The 20654-nt window shown below is 45.7% G+C and overlaps 5 non-coding genes across 5 annotated transcripts; all 5 read right to left on the bottom strand.

Moving 5' to 3' along the window:
- Window positions 1-2303: 2303 nt before the first annotated feature.
- Window positions 2304-2385, bottom strand: TRNAS-AGA (transfer RNA serine (anticodon AGA)). The gene has a single exon. It is a non-coding gene; the product is annotated as a tRNA-Ser (tRNA).
- A 1489-nt stretch (window positions 2386-3874) lies between these two features.
- Window positions 3875-3946, bottom strand: TRNAH-GUG (transfer RNA histidin (anticodon GUG)). The gene has a single exon. It is a non-coding gene; the product is annotated as a tRNA-His (tRNA).
- A 4230-nt stretch (window positions 3947-8176) lies between these two features.
- TRNAS-AGA (transfer RNA serine (anticodon AGA)) lies at window positions 8177-8258 on the bottom strand. The gene has a single exon. It is a non-coding gene; the product is annotated as a tRNA-Ser (tRNA).
- Window positions 8259-17012: 8754 nt separating this feature from the next.
- On the bottom strand, window positions 17013-17094 carry TRNAS-AGA (transfer RNA serine (anticodon AGA)). The gene has a single exon. It is a non-coding gene; the product is annotated as a tRNA-Ser (tRNA).
- A 2860-nt stretch (window positions 17095-19954) lies between these two features.
- On the bottom strand, window positions 19955-20036 carry TRNAS-AGA (transfer RNA serine (anticodon AGA)). Its single transcript has one exon. It is a non-coding gene; the product is annotated as a tRNA-Ser (tRNA).
- Between the last annotated feature and the right edge of the window lie 618 nt (window positions 20037-20654).

Raw genomic sequence — 20654 nt, 5'->3', positions numbered from 1 at the left:
TAATCAGTGCTGAAGTGCACGTGCTTCTTCCCTAATCATGTGTATAATTGGAGTATACCTGACTGACAGATTTAATTTACTTGAAAGCCCCTTGTAAAGTGGTATACCATATACCCAGGGACTGATTGTGCCGCCCAAAGAAATAGCATTTCAAACCTGTCTCAAGCCTGCTACTGCAGTGCCTGTGCTGCAGTGTACTGCCACTTCGACTTGGCATTTAAAACTACTTGCCAAGCCTTAAACTCCAATTTTATTACATATCAGTAACCCCTAAGGTAGGCCCTAGGTAGTCCTAGGGGCATCATGCTATGTAAGTAAAAGGTAAGACATGTACTGTGGTAGTTTGTATGTCCTAGTAGTATCAAACAGTCTATTACATTTTTCACTACTGTGAGGTCTGCCCCTCTCATAGGTTAGCATTGGGTATTCCCTTATACTTTTTTGGGGGTAATTCCATATCAGAGAGGAGAAGCTTTATTTATTTATTGATAAATCCTATCTACTGGTGAGGTTGGATTTAATCTTATTACTGTATAAATGCCATTTTTAGAGAGTGAGCATTTCTCTGCACTTACTGCTCTATTTGCATTGAAACCTGCCTTCGATTGACGTCTGGATTGGGCTGCGAGACAGCTACATATGTGCATTCCCTGTAGACAGCCACAACACAGGTCACTCAACTGCAACTGCATTCATCTGCATTCTGATTGGCCTGGGGGAGAGCTCCGCTCCCCTTACCGCAAATATGTTCAAGAACGATAATTTACGTCAGTAAGTACAGTATACCTACATCTTATAATCATGTGTGTTTAAATAATTTGTCGTTAGATCGTTTAAATATTGAAAAGGATCTGTTTTTAATAGACATTTTACAAAAACAACTGGTACATTTGGGAATTCTGTAAAGGAAAAACCCAACTGCCGTCACATTGCCAACCACAAAGCCGTGACTCGGATTCGAACCGAGGTTGCTGCAGCCACAACGCAGAGTACTAACCACTATACGATCATGGCGAGCTACTTGGGCTCGATAACGTACAGTGACATGAAGAAATTATAATTCGGAACACTCAGGGCTACTCCTGTGATATGCTGAATGTGTTCATTGCTTCCTCATTCCTTATACAAAGGCTTTATCTCCTCAGTGGTTGATAGGCTGAAACCGTTTCCTGGCCGCCTGCTTGTGAACTGGCAGGAGTCAAAGATCACACATACACTGGTGGGCCTGTGATGGGACACCAATGCAGAGAAACACACCCGGCGCAGATATTCTATTCTGTTTATTAGACCTGCATCTCCCCTGTACCTCCTCAAGCCATCTGTATGTGAAACAAGAAAGAATTAAGGAACGGTCCATCTACACTTTTATTGGGAGGATGCTGCCGTGAGCTCCTCCCAGCTAATCACACAAACAGCAGTAAAGCAAGATGACTACACAGTTAGGGGGGACTGCATGGTTAGGTTTTTGAGGAATTATTGAAACTGACCTCATTGACCCTTAATCAGAGCTGTGGCTAATGACTGCATGCCTAATTATGATGAAGCAAGCACCATGGCTCGTAGGGGCCCCACAACACACTTTTCTTAGCTCATTGAATTAAAGTATAAACTTCTGCCATGTGTGAGTGGTAAAGGCTTGTTAATTTTGCTGCTTTTCAAATTCACGTCTGACAACAAGACGAAGGAACATTGGGGCATCAGACGCTTTGGAAAGTAGCCACCAACCGCAGAGAAAGAGAGAAAGAGGGAAAAGACAGTATGAGGTGTGGAGAAAACAGCAGCAGGTACAAGGAGCTCAAATGAGATTAATGGCGCCTCAGTAGAGCACGTAAAGGAACAGTTACAAATCTAAGAAAAGGGAAAGAAAAGACTAGGAAAAAACACAGAAAGAGCTTGTAGATGAAATTCTCTTCCAGGAACAGCAGGTTAGGAGAAATTACACAGGGAGCAGTTAAGCTTGTAACACGGGGGAGAATAGAAAAGAAAATGCAGTTTTATGAAGTGTGTTTGCCTAATCCAGCTAGCACTTTTATTTTATTTCTCTATTTGCTTCTTTTATTGGTAAAGTAAGTTTCAAGTGCATGCACAGGTATGACCGAGAGAGCCAGGGTATAATAATTTGAAGCGTTTGCACCAGCGCTAATGAAGGACGAGAGTTATAGCAAAGATATGAAAGGGGGAGCGATAATAAATATGTGATATGGCAATAGTGACACCAAAATAAGCCACCTATTTATAAAACTGACATGGAAGAAATACTAAAGGTTAACTTCTGAAATTGTAGCCGATGTTAAAAAGATTCTCGTTGTCGGCAGGATTCGAACCTGCGCGGGGAGACCCCAATGGATTTCTAGTCCATCGCCTTAACCACTCGGCCACAACAACTGACTGCAAGGTATGTGTACATAATCTGTATGCAAGTTTTCAAGGTGTTCCACAGCAAATTCCTGATATTCTGCAATGCACTTTTTAAAAATAATGTTTTTTTCAGCAGGCACATTCTCTCGTAAAAACAAAAATTGCATGCGTATATCTCTAGTTTGGAATACCATAGGCTTGCATGCATACTCTCATGGGTCACTCAAGTTTTTTGGACCCTATTGCACTCTGTTTTCGTGCTGCTTTTAGTATATGGCCCATATTACAGAAGTCTACCATCTTTGAGTATTTGAGGCTCCTTTGTAAGTGCTTTATATTTTTTCCTTGAAGAGCTATATAATAAAGGGGTCCGGGAAGGATTGCATTTATGGAAGATAAAAGAAGGCCCACTTGTCTCACCAAATGCTGTAGAGAAACCTGATGTTTTACTCATGTTATCCTTAGTTCGTTTTTGTTAGACCTTGCATTCTTAAGGTGGTCCCAACCCCACCTTATTGCTTTTCACCTCCGCATTTTGCTGTATCTTTTTGTTGGCCTTAGGACTCTGATCACTTTATCGCTACTAATCAGTGCTGAAGTGCACGTGCTTCTTCCCTAATCATGTGTATAATTGGAGTATACCTGACTGGCAGATTTAATTTACTTGAAAGCCCCTTGTAAAGTGGTATACCATATACCCAGGGACTGATTGTGCCGCCCAAAGAAATAGCATTTCAAACCTGTCTCAAGCCTGCTACTGCAGTGCCTGTGCTGCAGTGTACTGCCACTTCGACTTGGCATTTAAAACTACTTGCCAAGCCTTAAACTCCAATTTTATTACATATCAGTAACCCCTAAGGTAGGCCCTAGGTAGTCCTAGGGGCATCATGCTATGTAAGTAAAAGGTAAGACATGTACTGTGGTAGTTTGTATGTCCTAGTAGTATCAAACAGTCTATTACATTTTTCACTACTGTGAGGTCTGCCCCTCTCATAGGTTAGCATTGGGTATTCCCTTATACTTTTTGGGGGGTAATTCCATATCAGAGAGGAGAAGCTTTATTTATTTATTGATAAATCCTATCTACTGGTGAGGTTGGATTTAATCTTACTATTGTATAAATGCCATTTTTAGAGAGTGAGCATTTCTCTGCACTTACTGCTCTATTTGCATTGAAACCTGTCTTCGATTGACGTCTGGATTGGGCTGCGAGACAGCTACATATGTGCATTCCCTGTAGACAGCCACAACACAGGTCACTCAACTGCAACTGCATTCTGATTGGCCTGGGGGAGAGCTCCGCTCCCCTTACCGCAAATATGTTCAAGAACGATAATTTATGTCAGTAAGTACAGTATACCTACATCTTATAATCATGTGTGTTTAAATAATTTGTTGTTAGATCGTTTCAATATTGAAAAGGATCTGTTTTTAATAGACATTTTACAAAAACAACTGGTACATTTGGGAATTCTGTAAAGGAAAAACCCAACTGCCGTGACATTGCCAACCACAATGCCGTGACTCGGATTCGAACCGAGGTTGCTGCGGCCACAACGCAGAGTACTAACCACTATACGATCACGGCGAGCTACTTGGGCTCAATAACGTACAGTGACATGAAGAAATTATAATTCGGAACACTCAGGGCTACTCCTGTGATAGGCTGAATGTGTTCATTGCTTCCTCATTCCTTATACAAAGGCTTTATCTCCTCAGTGGTTGATAGGCTGAAACCGTTTCCTGGCCGCCTGCTTGTGAACTGGCAGGAGTCAAAGATCACACATACACTGGTGGGCCTGTGATGGGACACCAATGCAGAGAAACACACCTGGCGCAGATATTCTATTCTGTTTATTAGACCTGCATCTCCCCTGTACCTCCTCAAGCCATCTGTATGTGAAGCAAGAAAGAGTTAAGGAACGGTCCATCTACACTTTTATTGGGAGGATGCTGCCGTGAGCTCCTCCCAGCTAATCACACAAACAGCAGTAAAGCAAGATAACTACACAGTTAGGGGGGACTGCATGGTTAGGTTTTTGAGGAATTATTGAAACTGACCTCAGTGACCCATAATCAGAGCTGTGGCTAATGACTGCATGCCTAATTATGATGAAGCAAGCACCATGGCTCGTAGGGGCCCCACAACACACTTTTCTTAGCTCATTGAATTAAAGTATAAACTTCTGCCATGTGTGAGTGGTAAAGGCTTGTTAATTTTGTTGCTTTTCAAATTCACGTCTGACAACAAGACGAAGGAACATTGGGGCATCAGACGCTTTGGAAAGTAGCCACCAACCGCAGAGAAAGAGAGAAAGAGGGAAAAGACAGTATGAGGTGTGGAGAAAACAGCAGCAGGTACAAGGAGCTCAAATGAGATTAATGGCGCCTACATAGAGCACATAAAGGAACAGTTACAAATCTAAGAAAAGGGAAAGAAAAGACTAGGAAAAAACACAGAAAGAGCTTGTAGATGAAATTCTCTTCCAGGAACAGCAGGTTAAGAGAAATTACACAGGGAGCAGTTAAGCTTGTAACACGGGGAGAATAGAAAAGAAAATACAGTTTTATGAAGTGTGTTTGCCTAATCCAGCTAGCACTTTTATTTTATTTCTCTATTTGCTTCTTTTATTGGTAAAGTAAGTTTCAAGTGCATGCACAGGTATGACCGAGAGAGCCAGGGTATAATAATTTGAAGCGTTTGCACCAGCGCTAATGAAGGACGAGAGTTATAGCAAAGATATGAAAGGGGGAGCGATAATAAATATGTGATGTGGCAATAGTGACACCAAAAAAAGCCACCTATTTATAAAACTGACATGGAAGAAAAACTAAAGGTTAACTTCTGAAATTGTAGCCGATGTTAAAAAGATTCTCGCTATAGGCAGGATTTGAACCTGCGCGGGGCGACCCCAATGGATTTCTAGTCCATCGCCTTAACCACTCGGCCACAACAACTGACTGTAAGCCGTGTGCACATAATCTGTATGCAAGTTTTCAAGGTGTCCCACAGCAAATTCCTGATATTCTGCAATGCACTTTTTAAAAATAATGTTTTTTTCAGCAGGCACATTCTCTCCTAAAAACAAAAATTGCATGCGTATATCTCTAGTTTGGAATACCATAGGCTTGCATGCATACTCTCATGGGTCACTCAAGTTTTTTGGACCCTATTGCACTCTGTTTTCGTGCTGCTTTTAGTATATGGCCCATATTACAGAAGTCTACCATCTTTGAGTATTTGAGGCTCCTTTGTAAGTGCTTTATATTTTTTCCTTGAAGAGCTATATAATAAAGGGGTCCGGGAAAGATTGCATTTATGGAAGATAAAAGAAGGCCCATTTGTCTCACCAAATGCTGTAGAGAAACCTGATGTTTTACTCATGTTATCCTTAGTTCGTTTTTGTTAGACCTTGCATTCTTAAGGTGGTCCCAACCCCACCTTATTGCTTTTCACCTCCGCATTTTGCTGTATCTTTTTGTTGGCCTTAGGACTCTGATCACTTTATCGCTACTAATCAGTGCTGAAGTGCACGTGCTTCTTCCCTAATCATGTGTATAATTGGAGTATACCTGACTGACAGATTTAATTTACTTGAAAGCCCCTTGTAAAGTGGTATACCATATACCCAGGGACTGATTGTGCCGCCCAAAGAAATAGCATTTCAAACCTGTCTCAAGCCTGCTACTGCAGTGCCTGTGCTGCAGTGTACTGCCACTTCGACTTGGCATTTAAAACTACTTGCCAAGCCTTAAACTCCAATTTTATTACATATCAGTAACCCCTAAGGTAGGCCCTAAGAAGTCCTAGGGGCATCATGATATGCAAGTAAAAGGTAAGACATGTACTGTGGTAGTTTGTATGTCCTAGTAGTATCAAACAGTCTATTACATTTTTCACTACTGTGAGGTCTGCCCCTCTCATAGGTTAGCATTGGGTATTCCCTTATACTTTTTGGGGGGTAATTCCATATCAGAGAGGAGAAGCTTTATTTATTTATTGATAAATCCTATCTACTGGTGAGGTTGGATTTAATCTTACTATTGTATAAATGCCATTTTTAGAGAGTGAGCATTTCTCTGCACTTACTGCTCTATTTGCATGAAAACCTGTCTTCAATTGACGTCTGGATTGGGCTGCGAGACAGCTACATATGTGCATTCCCTGTAGACAGCCACAACACAGGTCACTCAACTGCAACTGCATTCATCTGCATTCTGATTGGCCTGGGGGAGAGCTCCGCTCCCCGTACCGCAAATATGTTCAAGAATGATAATTTATGTCAGTAAGTACAGTATACCTACATCTTATAATCATGTGTGTTTAAATAATTTGTCGTTAGATCGTTTAAATATTGAAAAGGATCTGTTTTTAATAGACATTTTACAAAAACAACTGGTACATTTGGGAATTCTGTAAAGGAAATACCCAACTGCTGTGACATTGCCAACCACAATGCCGCGACTGGGATTCGAACCGAGGTTGCTGCGGCCACAACGCAGAGTACTAACCACTATACGATCACAGCGAGCTACTTGGGCTCAATAACGTACAGTGACATGAAGAAATTATAATTCGGAACACTCAGGGCTACTCCTGTGATAGGCTGAATGTGTTCATTGCTTCCTCATTCCTTATACAAAGGCTTTATCTCCTCAGTGGTTGATAGGTTGAAACCGTTTCCTGGCCGCCTGCTTGTGAACTGGCAGGAGTCAAAGATCACACATACACTGGTGGGCCTGTGATGGGACACCTATGCAGAGAAACACACCTGGCGCAGATATTCTATTCTGTTTATTAGACCTGCATCTCCCCTGTACCTCCTCAAGCCATCTGTATGTGAAGCAAGAAAGAGTTAAGGAACGGTCCATCTACTCTTTTATTGGGAGGATGCTGCGCTGAGCTCCTCCCAGCTAATCACACAAACAGCAGTAAAGCAAGATAACTACACAGTTCGGGGGCACTGCATGGTTAGGTTTTTGAGGAATTATTGAAACTGACCTCAGTGACCCATAATCAGAGATGTGGCTAATGACTGCATGCCTAATTATGATGAAGCAAGCACCATGGCTCGTAGGGGCCCCACAACACACTTTTCTTAGCTCATTGAATTAAAGTATAAACTTCTGCCATGTGTGAGTGGTAAATGCTTGTTAATTTTGTTGCTTTTCAAATTCACGCCTGACAACAAGACGAAGGAACATTGGGGCATCAGACGCTTTGGAAAGTAGCCACCAACCGCAGAGAAAGAGAGAAAGAGGGAAAAGGCAGTATGAGGTGTGGAGAAAACAGCAGCAGGTACAGGGAGCTCAAATGAGATTAATGGCGGCTAAATAGAGCACGTAAAGGAACAGTTACAAATCTAAGAAAAGGGAAAGAAAAGACTAGGAAAAAACACAGAAAGAGCTTGTAGATGAAATTCTCTTCCAGGAACAGCAGGTTAAGAGAAATTAAACAGGGAGCAGTTAAGCTTGTAACACGGGGGAGAATAGAAAAGAAAATGCAGTTTTATGAAGTGTGTTTGCCTAATCCAGCTAGCACTTTTATTTTATTTCTCTATTTGCTTCTTTTATTGGTAAAGTAAGTTTCAAGTGCATGCACAGGTATGACCGAGAGAGCCAGGGTATAATAATTTGAAGCGTTTGCACCAGCGCTAATGAAGGACGAGAGTTATAGCAAAGATATGAAAGGGGGAGCGATCATAAATATGTGATATGGCAATAGTGACACCAAAATAAGCCACCTATTTATAAAACTGACATGGAAGAAATACTAAAGGTTAACTTCTGAAATTGTAGCCGATGTTAAAAAGATTCTCGTTGTCGGCAGGATTCGAACCTGCGCGGGGAGACCCCAATGGATTTCTAGTCCATCGCCTTAACCACTCGGCCACAACAACTGACTGTAAGGTGTGTGCACATAATCTGTATGCAAGTTTTCAAGGTGTCCCACAGCAAATTCCTGATATTCTGCAATGCACTTTTTAAAAATAATGTTTTTTTCAGCAGGCACATTCTCTCCTAAAAACAAAAATTGCATGCGTATATCTCTAGTTTGGAATACCATAGGCTTGCATGCATACTCTCATGGGTCACTCAAGTTTTTTGGACCCTATTGCACTCTGTTTTTGTGCTGCTTTTATTTTGCCCATATTACAGAAGTCTACCATCTTTGAGTATTTGAGGCTCCTTTGTAAGTGCTTTATATTTTTTCCTTGAAGAGCTATATAATAAAGGGGTCCGGGAAGGATTGCATTTATGGAAGATAAAAGAAGGCCCACTTGTCTCACCAAATGCTGTAGAGAAACCTGATGTTTTACTCATGTTATCCTTAGTTCGTTTTTGTTAGATCTTGCATTCTTAAGGTGGTCCCAACCCCACCTTATTGCTTTTCACCTCCGCATTTTGCTGTATCTTTTTGTTGGCCTTAGGACTCTGATCACTTTATCGCTACTAATCAGTGCTGAAGTGCACGTGCTTCTTCCCTAATCATGTGTATAATTGGAGTATACCTGACTGACAGATTTAATTTACTTGAAAGCCCCTTGTAAAGTGGTATACCATATACCCAGGGACTGATTGTGCCGCCCAAAGAAATAGCATTTCAAACCTGTCTCAAGCCTGCTACTGCAGTGCCTGTGCTGCAGTGTACTGCCACTTCGACTTGGCATTTAAAACTACTTGCCAGGGGAGGAGCTTCGCGGGCAACCAAGATGGCCGCGTAAGCTCGGAGCTCCGCGGACCTTCCGATCCTCCGCAACTATCCTGCCTGTAATCCTGATCCACGAGGGTGGATACTCGTTGCTGATGGCCCCCTGAGGCGAGCACCGTTTTCAGAATTCAAATCGGTGTCTCCTACGCGGAGCTACGTCGAGTGGGACTCCGTGCCAGCTCGGTGCCATTGTCTCTGCGGACTCCGCTACTACGTCTTGCTGAACTGCGGAGTGCCAGCCTGCTTTCGTCAACGGAGAAGTGTGCTGGACAGCGGTGCTAGTTGGGCGGCGGGGCACACCTGGAACTGTCTCCCATTGACGTCCCGGATATCACTCCGGGTTTCTGGGCTTGGACTTGCCTGGCATAGCCCTTTGTTCTCTGAGACCTAACATGGCGGGCAAGGGGGACCTCGACAAGCCATCTAATAGAGGAGGGCGCAGTAAACCGCAACAACAGCAGCAGAATCAAATTGAGCGCTACACTCAGCTGAAAACACCGCCTGCTACAGGTCCCTCTGCCAAGGGCATCCCACATTCGGGCTCGCCGGACGGCTCTGAGCCCACTTTGACCGACATTTTGGGAGCCATCACTAGTTTCCGGGCGGACATGCAGCAACAACATGAAGTCCTCACGCACAAGGTGGATGGCATGGCCGTTGATCTGTCCCTCATCAGAGCCGACTTGGGCAAGACCAATGACAGGGTCAAGAACCTGGACATTAAGACGGCCAGTCTCACGGAAGACGTTTCGGATCTGCAAACGGAGGTCCGGAACCTGCAGAGGACGGCGGAGCACTTCGCGAGGCGGCTGGATGATTTCGAAAGCCGGGCCAGGCGGCAGAACGTCCGCATTGTCGGCGTACCGGAGGGTTCGGAGGAGGCGGCGACGGACCTCCTCGTTGAAGACTTGATCAGAACACATCTGGCCCCGCCTGGCCTCAGCAACTTTTTCTCGGTGGAGCGTGCCCACCGGGTACCGGGTGGCCCGCCGAAGACTGGCGTGGCACCTAGACCCATCGTGGCCCGGCTGCTTAACTTCCGCGACAGGGATGCTATCCTGCAGGCCTCCAGGCGACATGGCCCACTTAAATTTCAAAACGCTGATGTCCATTTCTACCCAGATTTCACCAGGACAGTACAGCGACAGCGCCAAAGCTATTCTGGGGTGAAGCGACGACTACGAGACCTGGGCCTCAAGTACTCTATGATGTTCCCTGCTAAGCTCCGGATCGAATACGAGGGCCGTGCCCTGTTCTTCGACTTCGCTGAGAACGTCAGTGACTGGCTGGACACTCTACCACCGCGCCGAGAAGCACAGGAGGACCATGAGGGTGGCGCGGCTGGCGGCCCGGACCTATGAGACTTGGTTCTGTAATGGGTGACTAATTGATTCTCTTGCTTGCCTCAGTGGCTATCTAATGTTGCTCTTAGATGCCGTACTATCTTTCCTGTCAGTACATGGAGGGTGGCGGGAGGAGTTCACGGAGATTCCTTACTCCCCTGGGTGTCTTTTTGTAGAGTAGTTATGGGGCGACAGGCACACTGCTGGTTGGGGGGGCTTTTTAGTCACATGCAGGGGTGCAGGGTGGGGGGTGCAATTTTGCGGGGTTTGTTACTTGTTTGTTCTATTTCTTTTTCTTCCTTGAGGCAATGGACTGTGTGTTTTACTGTACAATGGACGTTTGGGTCGCACGGAGTCGGGTGGGGCGGGTTGTTTGGGGATGGGGGGTAGGAAACTAAAAGTGCTTAGCTGGAATGTCAATGGATTAGGTGATAGGGTTAAGAGAGGGGTGGTGCTCCAGCTGATAAAAAGGAACATGCCTGATGTAGTGTTACTGCAGGAAACGCACTTAGTGGGCAACTCTTGTAGGGCCCTGAATCGAAAGGGTTACAAAATGGTCGCCCACTCTGGGTTCTCCTCGGGCTCCCGGGGGGCGGGCATCCTTGTACGTGCGTCCCTTCCGCTTGAGATAGACGTCACCCTGCTAGATGATAGGGGGCGTTATGCAGCTGTGGCGGGGAGGTGGGAGGGGCGTGCCCTGGCCCTGTTGTCGGTTTATGTTCCCCCTGGTCTCCAGTCTAGCACCTTCCGGGACCTTGGTGGTGCCATTTTGTCTCTGCCTTCGGGCCTGCTGATCCTAGGGGGTGATTTCAATTCAGTCTGCTCTGGCGCTCTAGATCGTCAGCCACCGAGAGACCTCCCGGGTTCCCAAACGTGGCTGCCGACCTTCCTTGACTCTATGGGTCTGGTGGATTGTTGGCGGCTATTACATCCGGCGCTTCGCCAGTTTTCGTTCCTCTCCGGTGCCCATGGAAGTCTGTCCCGCCTGGACTATGTCCTCACCCTGGCGGCGCAATCGCCTGCCATCTCTGAGGCGCGTTTTTTGGCGAGGGGCGTTTCCGACCACTCGCCGTTGTGGATCTCATTTGACTTCGGTGTCCTTTTGTCCAGCCGCCCGGCAGCGGTAAATCCCTGGTATTTCCGCAACCACAACACGCGAGCACTTTTGGCCAAGGCCATCGACCTATACTTTACAGAAAATACTGGCTCAGTGGGCTCTGCGGTCACCCTTTGGGAGGCCTTCAAAACGGTGTTGCGGGGTGAGGCCCTGGCTCTCATCGCGGCGGCCAAAAGAACTCGTGATGCGGATCTCCTGCAAGTTGAGGAGGAGGTCTTGGACCTCGAGTCCCGTCTGGGGCCCGAGCCCGAACCCGCCCTCCTGCATGAACTCTCTCTGAAGCAATCGGAGTATCACAATCTCGCCACGAACGCAGCTCTGCTCTTAGCGAAGGAGCAGCAAGGCCGCATTTATGACGTCGGGGACAAGGCTGGTAAATTGCTGGCCTGGCTGGACAGGCGGGAAATGGCAAGCCGAGTGGTTCCGGAGATCCTGTGCGAGGACGGAGTGGTGGTTACTGATCCGAGCGCCATCGCCGAGTCTTTTGCTGACTATTTCCGGGGGGTCTATACCTCCGGGTCAGATCGCTCCGAGGCGGACTCGGCTGAATTCCTCTCGGCGATAGACCTTCCTTGCCTCTCTGAGGAGGACAGGGTGGACATTGACCGGGACATCACTGCGGACGAGATCGCCCTGGCGATCCGCGCTCTGCGTGCGGGTAAAGCAACCGGACCCAATGGCATACCGGTTGAACTATACAAGATCCGGCCGGACGTGATCTCCCCTCACTTGAAAGACATGTTCCTCCGTGCCCGTGAAGATGGCGTCTTCCCCCTGGACCAGCGACTGGCCACTATCGTGGTTATTCACAAGGATGGCAAGCCGCGGGATGTCTGTAGGTCCTATCGCCCTATTTCCCTCCTCAACGCCGAACCCAAGATCCTGGCCAAATTGTTGGCTAATCGGTTGATCGGGGTTATTAGCGACCTGGTGCACCCGGACCAGTCCGGTTTTATACCCCGCCGCAATACTGCCCTTAACTTGAGACGCTTGCACGGCGTTATGGCCAGAGTTCACGCCCTTACTGAACCGGCGGTGCTGGCCTCCCTTGATGCCACAATGGCCTTTGATTCCTTGGAATGGAATTATTTGTGGGCAGTTTTGACGAAACTTGGATTTGGACCGGGCTTCCTGGGCTGGGTGCAACTTCTTTATTCTAGCCCCCTGGCTGCTGTCACGGTGAACGGTCATATGTCTGCTCCCTTCGCACTTCAGCGAGGCACCAGACAGGGTTGTCCCTTGTCTCCGCTCCTGTTTGCGATGGCTCTGGAGCCCCTCGCGGCGATGCTGCGCTCGCACCCTGACTTGCATGGGATCTCCTGGTCCCCGGGCTTTGAGGACAGGGTCTCCCTGTACGCGGACGACATCCTGCTATATCTCACCTCCCCTTGCAAGTCGCTTATCGTGGCGTGCGATGTGCTCAGGCTGTTTGGGCGCTACTCCGGCCTGATTATTAACTGGGCCAAATCCTCCCTTTACATCCTCAGGGGTGACACGCCGCGCCTCCCTAGAGGTTGCAACATCCAACTGGCGGGACAAGGCTTTAAGTACTTGGGGATTTACATTTCACACAACCCTAAGGCAAGGTACGACCACAACTTGCTCCCCCCGCTCCACCGTTTGCGGCGGGATGTGGAGAGTTGGCGTAAGCTCCCTCTCTCGTTGCTGGGCCGGGCGGCGTTATTTAAAATGATGTCCCTGCCCAGGTTCCTGTATGCCTTGCAGAATACTCAGGACCTTGTCCCGGCCCGCTACTTCAGGGAGGTTGAGAGCCTGCAGCGTGCCCTTCTTTGGGATGGACGACCCCGTGTCGCTGTCCGGAAGCTTACCATGCCATGGTATGATGGGGGCATTGCGTTACCAGACGTGCGGAGATACTACTGGGCCTCTCAACTTACCGCCATCAATCATGGTTTTTACGGTCCCGTGAACAACCCCGGTTATGCCATGGACCGCTGGCTTTTGCACGGAGGCAATTATTATCGCGCCCTATATTCTAGATCCTTTGATCGTAACCTCACAGGCCCGACCAAGGCGGCGGTCCATACGTGGTGGACGGTCACTGAGATACAGGGCTGGCAGGGCAGACTGACGAGATTTACCCCTCTCTTTGATTCCGACATTTTGGGCAAGCTTTGGCACACCAAGGGCTTTGAGAAGTGGGATCTCATAGGCATCTCGAGGGTTGAGGACATGCTCTCCAGGGGGGTGGTCAAGACTTTCCCACAGCTGCAGGCGGAATATAAATTGAGTGATACGGAGTTTTTCCGCTACGCCCAGCTGCAGCACGCAATAGCTGCCGCCAGGCCGGAGGAGGGTGACATCCCCGAGAGTTCGCCTTTGGAGGACAGGGTGTTGGACGGGCATATGCCTGATAGCGCCATCTCTCTGTCCTACAAGAAGCTGATCAACGTTCAGGTGGACCTCCTCCAGCGCTTGCGAGAGCAGTGGGTGGCCGATGGGCTGGAACTGGACGATGAGGACTGGCAGAGTGCTGTGTCCTCCCCTAAGGAGGTAGCCATTTCCTCGCGTCTGAGATTGGTCCAGTTTAAAATTCTTCACCGAGTGTATGTCACCGGCCCCAGGCTTGTGCACATGGGCTTCTCGCCGGATGGCCTCTGTCGTCGTGGCTGCGGAGCCCTTGCCACCTTTCTGCATATATTGTGGGAGTGCCCCGTTATTGCCCCTTACTGGGAGAGGGTCCATAGAGTGATGCGGGAGGTGACTGGAGTGGAGTTAGCAGCGGAGGCGCGTAGGTGCCTCCTGAATGTTTGGGAGCCTAATGACTATAATACGGCGCAGACCCGCTGGGCCACACTGGGCAATATGGTCGCTAAACGGGACATAGCACAGAGGTGGGGTTCTAATGTGGCCCCCCTGGTGGTACAATGGAAGGCCAACATGGACTGGTGTATGTTGCGCGAAAAGACTGTGTATACTGCCAGAGGGCGGCCTCAGATGTGGAACAAGGTATGGGGTGCCTGGAATGCCTATAGAGGGGATCTGTGCCTACCACCTGCACCGTTGCCACGGGATGAACGCTTGTCGCCATAGACGTTGACAACAGCTATGTTACTCTTGTATTGATTCTCCTGTTCTTCCTTCCCCCACCCCCCGCTTTTGCTACATTCTGTCTCAGTTCTTTCTACAGCTTCTCTAGCCCCTGCCGCCTCCTACCGACTAGTGGTCTTCTTCTCCTCCATTGCCTTTTCCGCGCCCTCGGGCGCTTTGTTTAAGTTTCTGTGTGAAAAAAATAAAAAACAACCTGCATTGTCCTGACATGAATCGCTAGGCACTATGACCGTTCTATACTATGCTGCCTTGCCTCCGGGATGTTAGGCTGAATAGCTGTGTGCTTTCTTACAATAAAGGTTTTAAAAAATTAAAAAAAAAAAAAAAAAACTACTTGCCAAGCCTTAAACTCCAATTTTATTACATATCAGTAACCCCTAAGGTAGGCCCTAAGTTGTCCTAGGGGCATCATGCTATGTAAGTAAAAGGTAAGACATGTACTGTGGTAGTTTGTATGTCCTAGTACTATCAAACAATCTATTACATTTTTCACTACTGTGAGGTCTGCCCCTCTCATAGGTTAGCATTGGGTATTCCCTTATACTTTTTGGGGGGTAATTCCATATCAGAGAGGAGAAGCTTTATTTATTTATTAATAAATCCTATCTACTGGTGAGGTTGGATTTAATCTTACTATTGTATAAATGCCATTTTTAGAGAGTGAGCATTTCTCTTCACTTACTGCTCTATTTGCATGAAAACCTGTCTTCAATTGACGTCTGGATTGGGCTGCGAGACAGCTACATATGTGCATTCCCTGTAGACAGCCACAACACAGGTCACTCAACTGCAACTGCATTCATCTGCATTCTGATTGGCCTGGGGGAGAGCTCCGCTCCCCTTACCGCAAATATGTTCAAGAACGATAATTTATGTTAGTAAGTACAGTATACCTACATCTTATAATCATGTGTGTTTAAATAATTTGTCGTTAGATCGTTTAAATATTGAAAAGGATCTGTTTTTAATAGACATTTTACAAAAACAAATGGTACATTTGGGAATTCTGTAAAGGAAAAACCCAACTGCCGTGACATTGCCAACCACAATGCCGTGACTCGGATTCAAACCGAGGTTGCTGCGGCCACAACGCAGAGTACTAACCACTATACGATCACGGCGAGCTACTTGGGCTCAATAACGTACAGTGACATGAAGAAATTATAATTCCTAACACTCAGGGCTACTCCTGTGATAGGCTGAATGTGTTCATTGCTTCCTCATTCCTTATACAAAGGCTTTATCTCCTCAGTGGTTGATAGGCTTAAACCGTTTCCTGGCCGCCTGCTTGTGAACTGGCAGGAGTCAAAGATCACACATACACTGGTGGGCCTGTGATGGGACACCAATGCAGAGAAACACACCTGGCGCAGATATTCTATTCTGTTTATTAGACCTGCATCTCCCCTGTACCTCCTCAAGCCATCTGTATGTGAAGCAAGAAAGAGTTAAGGAACGGTCCATCTACACTTTTATTGGGAGGATGCTGCCGTGAGCTCCTCCCAGCTAATCACACAAACGGCAGTAAAGCAAGATAACTACACAGTTAGGCGGGACTGCATGGTTAGGTTTTTGAGGAATTATTGAAACTGACCTCAGTGACCCATAATCAGAGCTGTGGCTAATGACTGCATGCCTAATTATGATGAAGCAAGCACCATGGCTCGTAGGGGACCAACAACACACTTTTCTTAGCTCAGTGAATTAAAGTATAAACTTCTGCCATGTGTGAGTGGTAAAGGCTTGTTAATTTTGTTGCTTTTCAAATTCACGTCTGACAACAAGACGAAGGAACATTGGGGCATCAGACGCTTTGGAAAGTAGCCACCAACCGCAGAGAAAGAGAGAAAGAGGGAAAAGACAGTATGAGGTGTGGAGTAAACAGCAGCAGGTACAAGGAGCTCAAATGAGATTAATGGCGCCTAAATAGAGCACGTAAAGGAATAGTTACAAATCTAAGAAAAGGGAAAGAAAAGACTAGGAAAAAACACAGAAAGAGCTTGTAGATGAAATTCTCTTCCAGGAACAGCAGGTTAAGAGAAATTACACAGGGAGCAGTTAGGCTTGTAACTCGGGGGAGAATAGAAAAGAAAATGCAGTATTATGACGTGTGTTTGCCGAATCCAGCTAGCACTTTTATTTTATTTCTCTATTTGCTTCTTTTATTGATAAAGTAAGTTTCAAGTGCATGCACAGGTATGACCGAGAGAGCGAGGGTATAATAATTTGAAGCGTTTGCACCAGCGCTAATGAAGGACGAGAGTTATAGCAAAGATATGAAAGGGGGAGCGATAATAAATATGTGATATGGCAATAGTGACACCAAAATAAGCCACCTATTTATAAAACTGACATGGAAGAAATACTAAAGGTTAACTTCTGAAATTGTAGCCGATGTTAAAAAGATTCTCGTTGTCGGCAGGATTCGAACCTGCGCGGGGAGACCCCAATGGATTTCTAGTCCATCGCCTTAACCACTCGGCCACAACAACCGACTGTAAGGCGTGTGCACATAATCTGTATGCAAGTTTTCAAGGTGTCCCACAGCAAATTCCTGATATTCTGCAATGCACTTTTTAAAAATAATGTTTTTTTCAGCAGGCACATTCTCTCCTAAAAACAAACATTGCATGCGTATATCTCTAGTTTGGAATACCATAGGCTTGCATGCATACTCTCATGGGTCACTCAAGTTTTTTGGACCCTATTGCACTCTGTTTTCGTGCTGCTTTTAGTATATGGCCCATATTACAGAAGTCTACCATCTTTGAGTATTTGAGGCTCCTTTGTAAGTGCTTTATATTTTTTCATTGAAGAGCTATATAATAAAGGGGTCCGGGAAAGATTCCATTTATGGAAGATAAAAGAAGGCCCACTTGTCTCGCCAAATGCTGTAGAGAAACCTGATGTTTTACTCATGTTATCCTTAGTTCGTTTTTGTTAGACCTTGCATTCTTAAGGTGGTCCCAACCCCACCTTATTGCTTTTCACCTCCTCATTTTGCTGTATCTTTTTGTTGGCCTTAGGACTCTGATCACTTTATCGCTACTAATCAGTGCTGAAGTGCACGTGCTTCTTCCCTAATCATGTGTATAATTGGAGTATACCTGACTGACAGATTTAATTTACTTGAAAGCCCCTTGTAAAGTGGTATACCATATACCCAGGGACTGATTGTGCCGCCCAAAGAAATAGCATTTCAAACCTGTCTCAAGCCTGCTACTGCAGTGCCTGTGCTGCAGTGTACTGCCACTTCGACTTGGCATTTAAAACTACTTGCCAAGCCTTAAACTCCAATTTTATTACATATCAGTAACCCCTAAGGTAGGCCCTAAGTTGTCCTAGGGGCATCATGCTATGTAAGTAAAAGGTAAGACATGTACTGTGGTAGTTTGTATGTCCTAGTACTATCAAACAGTCTATTACATTTTTCACTACTGTGAGGTCTGCCCCTCTCATAGGTTAGCATTGGGTATTCCCTTATACTTTTTTGGGGGTAATTCCATATCAGAGAGGAGAAGCTTTATTTATTTATTAATAAATCCTATCTACTGGTGAGGTTGGATTTAATCTTACTATTGTATAAATGCCATTTTTAGAGAGTGAGCATTTCTCTGCACTTACTGCTCTATATGCATGAAAACCTGTCTTCAATTGACGTCTGGATTGGGCTGGGAGACAGCTACATATGTGCATTCCCTGTAGACAGCCACAACACAGGTCACTCAACTGCAACTGCATTCATCTGCATTCTGATTGGCCTGGGGGAGAGCTCCGCTCCCCTTACCGCAAATATGTTCAAGAACGATAATTTATGTCAGTAAGTACAGTATACCTACATCTTATAATCATGTGTGTTTAAATAATTTGTCGTTAGATCGTTTAAATATTGAAAAGGATCTGTTTTTAATAGACATTTTACAAAAACAACTGGTACATTTGGGAATTCTGTAAAGGAAAAACCCAACTGCCGTGACATTGCCAACCACAATGCCGTGACTCGGATTCGAACCGAGGTTGCTGCGGCCACATCACAGAGTACTAACCACTATACGATCACGGCGAGCTACTTGGGCTCAATGACGTACAGTGACATGAAGAAATTATAATTCGGAACACTCAGGGCTACTCCTGTGATAGGCTGAATGTGTTCATTGCTTCCTCATTCCTTATACAAAGGCTTTATCTCCTCAGTGGTTGATAGGCTGAAACCGTTTCCTGGCCGCCTGCTTGTGAACTGGCAGGAGTCAAAGATCACACATACACTGGTGGGCCTTTGATGGGACACCAATGCAGAAAAACACATCTGGCGCAGATATTCTATTCTGTTTATTAGACCTGCATCTCCCCTGTACCTCCACAAGCCATCTGTATGTGAAGCAAGAAAGAGTTAAGGAACGGTCCATCTACTCTTTTATTGGGAGGATGCTGCCGTGAGCTCCTCCCAGCTAATCACACAAACAGCAGTAAAGCAAGATAACTACACAGTTAGGGGGGACTGCATGGTTAGGTTTTTGAGGAATTATTGAAACTGACCTCAGTGACCCATAATCAGAGCTGTGGCTAATGACTGCATGCCTAATTATGATGAAGCAAGCACCATGGCTCGTAGGGGCCCCACAACACACTTTTCTTAGCTCATTGAATTAAAGTATAAACTTCTGCCATGTGTGAGTGGTAAAGGCTTGTTAATTTTGTTGCTTTTCAAATTCACGTCTGACAACAAGACAAAGGAACATTGGGGCATCAGACGCTTTGGAAAGTAGCCACCAACCGCAGAGAAAGAGAGAAAGAGGGAAAAGACAGTATGAGGTGTGGAGAAAACAGCAGCAGGTACAAGGAGCTCAAATGAGATTAATGGCGCCTAAATAGAGCACGTAAAGGAACAGTTACAAATCTAAGAAAAGGGAAAGAAAAGACTAGGAAAAAACACAGAAAGAGCTTGTAGATGAAATTCTCTTCCAGGAACAGCAGGTTAAGAGAAATTACACAGGGAGCAGTTAAGCTTGTAACACGGGGAGAATAGAAAAGAAAATGCAGTTTTTATGAAGTGTGTTTGCCTAATCCAGCTAGCACTTTTATTTTATTTCTCTATTTGCTTCTTTTATTGGTAAAGTAAGTTTCAAGTGCATGCACAGGTATGACCGAGAGAGCCAGGGTATAATAATTTGAAGCGTTTGCACCAGCGCTAATGAAGGACGAGAGTTATAGCAAAGATATGAAAGGGGGAGCGATAATAAATATGTGATATGGCAATAGTGACACCAAAATAAGCCACCTATTTATAAAACTGACATGGGAGAAATACTAAAGGTTAACTTCTGAAATTGTAGCCGATGTTAAAAAGATTCTCGTTGTCGGCAGGATTCGAACCTGCACGGGGAGACCCCAATGGATTTCTAGTCCATCGCCTTAACCACTCGGCCACAACAACCGACTGTAAGGCGTGTGCACATAATCTGTATGCAAGTTTTCAAGGTGTCCCACAGCAAATTCCTGATATTCTGCAATGCACTTTTTAAAAATAATGTTTTTTTCAGCAGGCACTTTCTCTCCTAAAAACAAACATTGCATGCGTATATCTCTAGTTTGGAATACCATAGGCTTGCATGCATACTCTCATGGGTCACTCAAGTTTTTTGGACCCTATTGCACTCTGTTTTCGTGCTGCTTTTAGTATATGGCCCATATTACAGAAGTCTACCATCTTTGAGTATTTGAGGCTCCTTTGTAAGTGCTTTATATTTTTTCATTGAAGAGCTATATAATAAAGGGGTCCGGGAAAGATTGCATTTATGGAAGATAAAAGAAGGCCCACTTGTCTCGACAAATGCTGTAGAGAAACCTGATGTTTTCCTCATGTTATCCTTAGTTCGTTTTTGTTAGACCTTGCATTCTTAAGGTGGTCCCAACCCCACCTTATTGCTTTTCACCTCCTCATTTTGCTGTATCTTTTTGTTGGCCTTAGGACTCTGATCACTTTATCGCTACTAATCAGTGCTGAAGTGCACGTGCTTCTTCCCTAATCATGTGTATAATTGGAGTATACCTG

Source organism: Lissotriton vulgaris, unplaced genomic scaffold, assembly GCF_964263255.1.
Source record: "Lissotriton vulgaris unplaced genomic scaffold, aLisVul1.2 SCAFFOLD_301, whole genome shotgun sequence".
NCBI lineage: Eukaryota > Metazoa > Chordata > Amphibia > Caudata > Salamandridae > Lissotriton > Lissotriton vulgaris.
The sequence above is the reverse complement of the archived record's forward strand: the minus strand, read 5'-3'. Positions and strand labels throughout refer to the sequence as shown.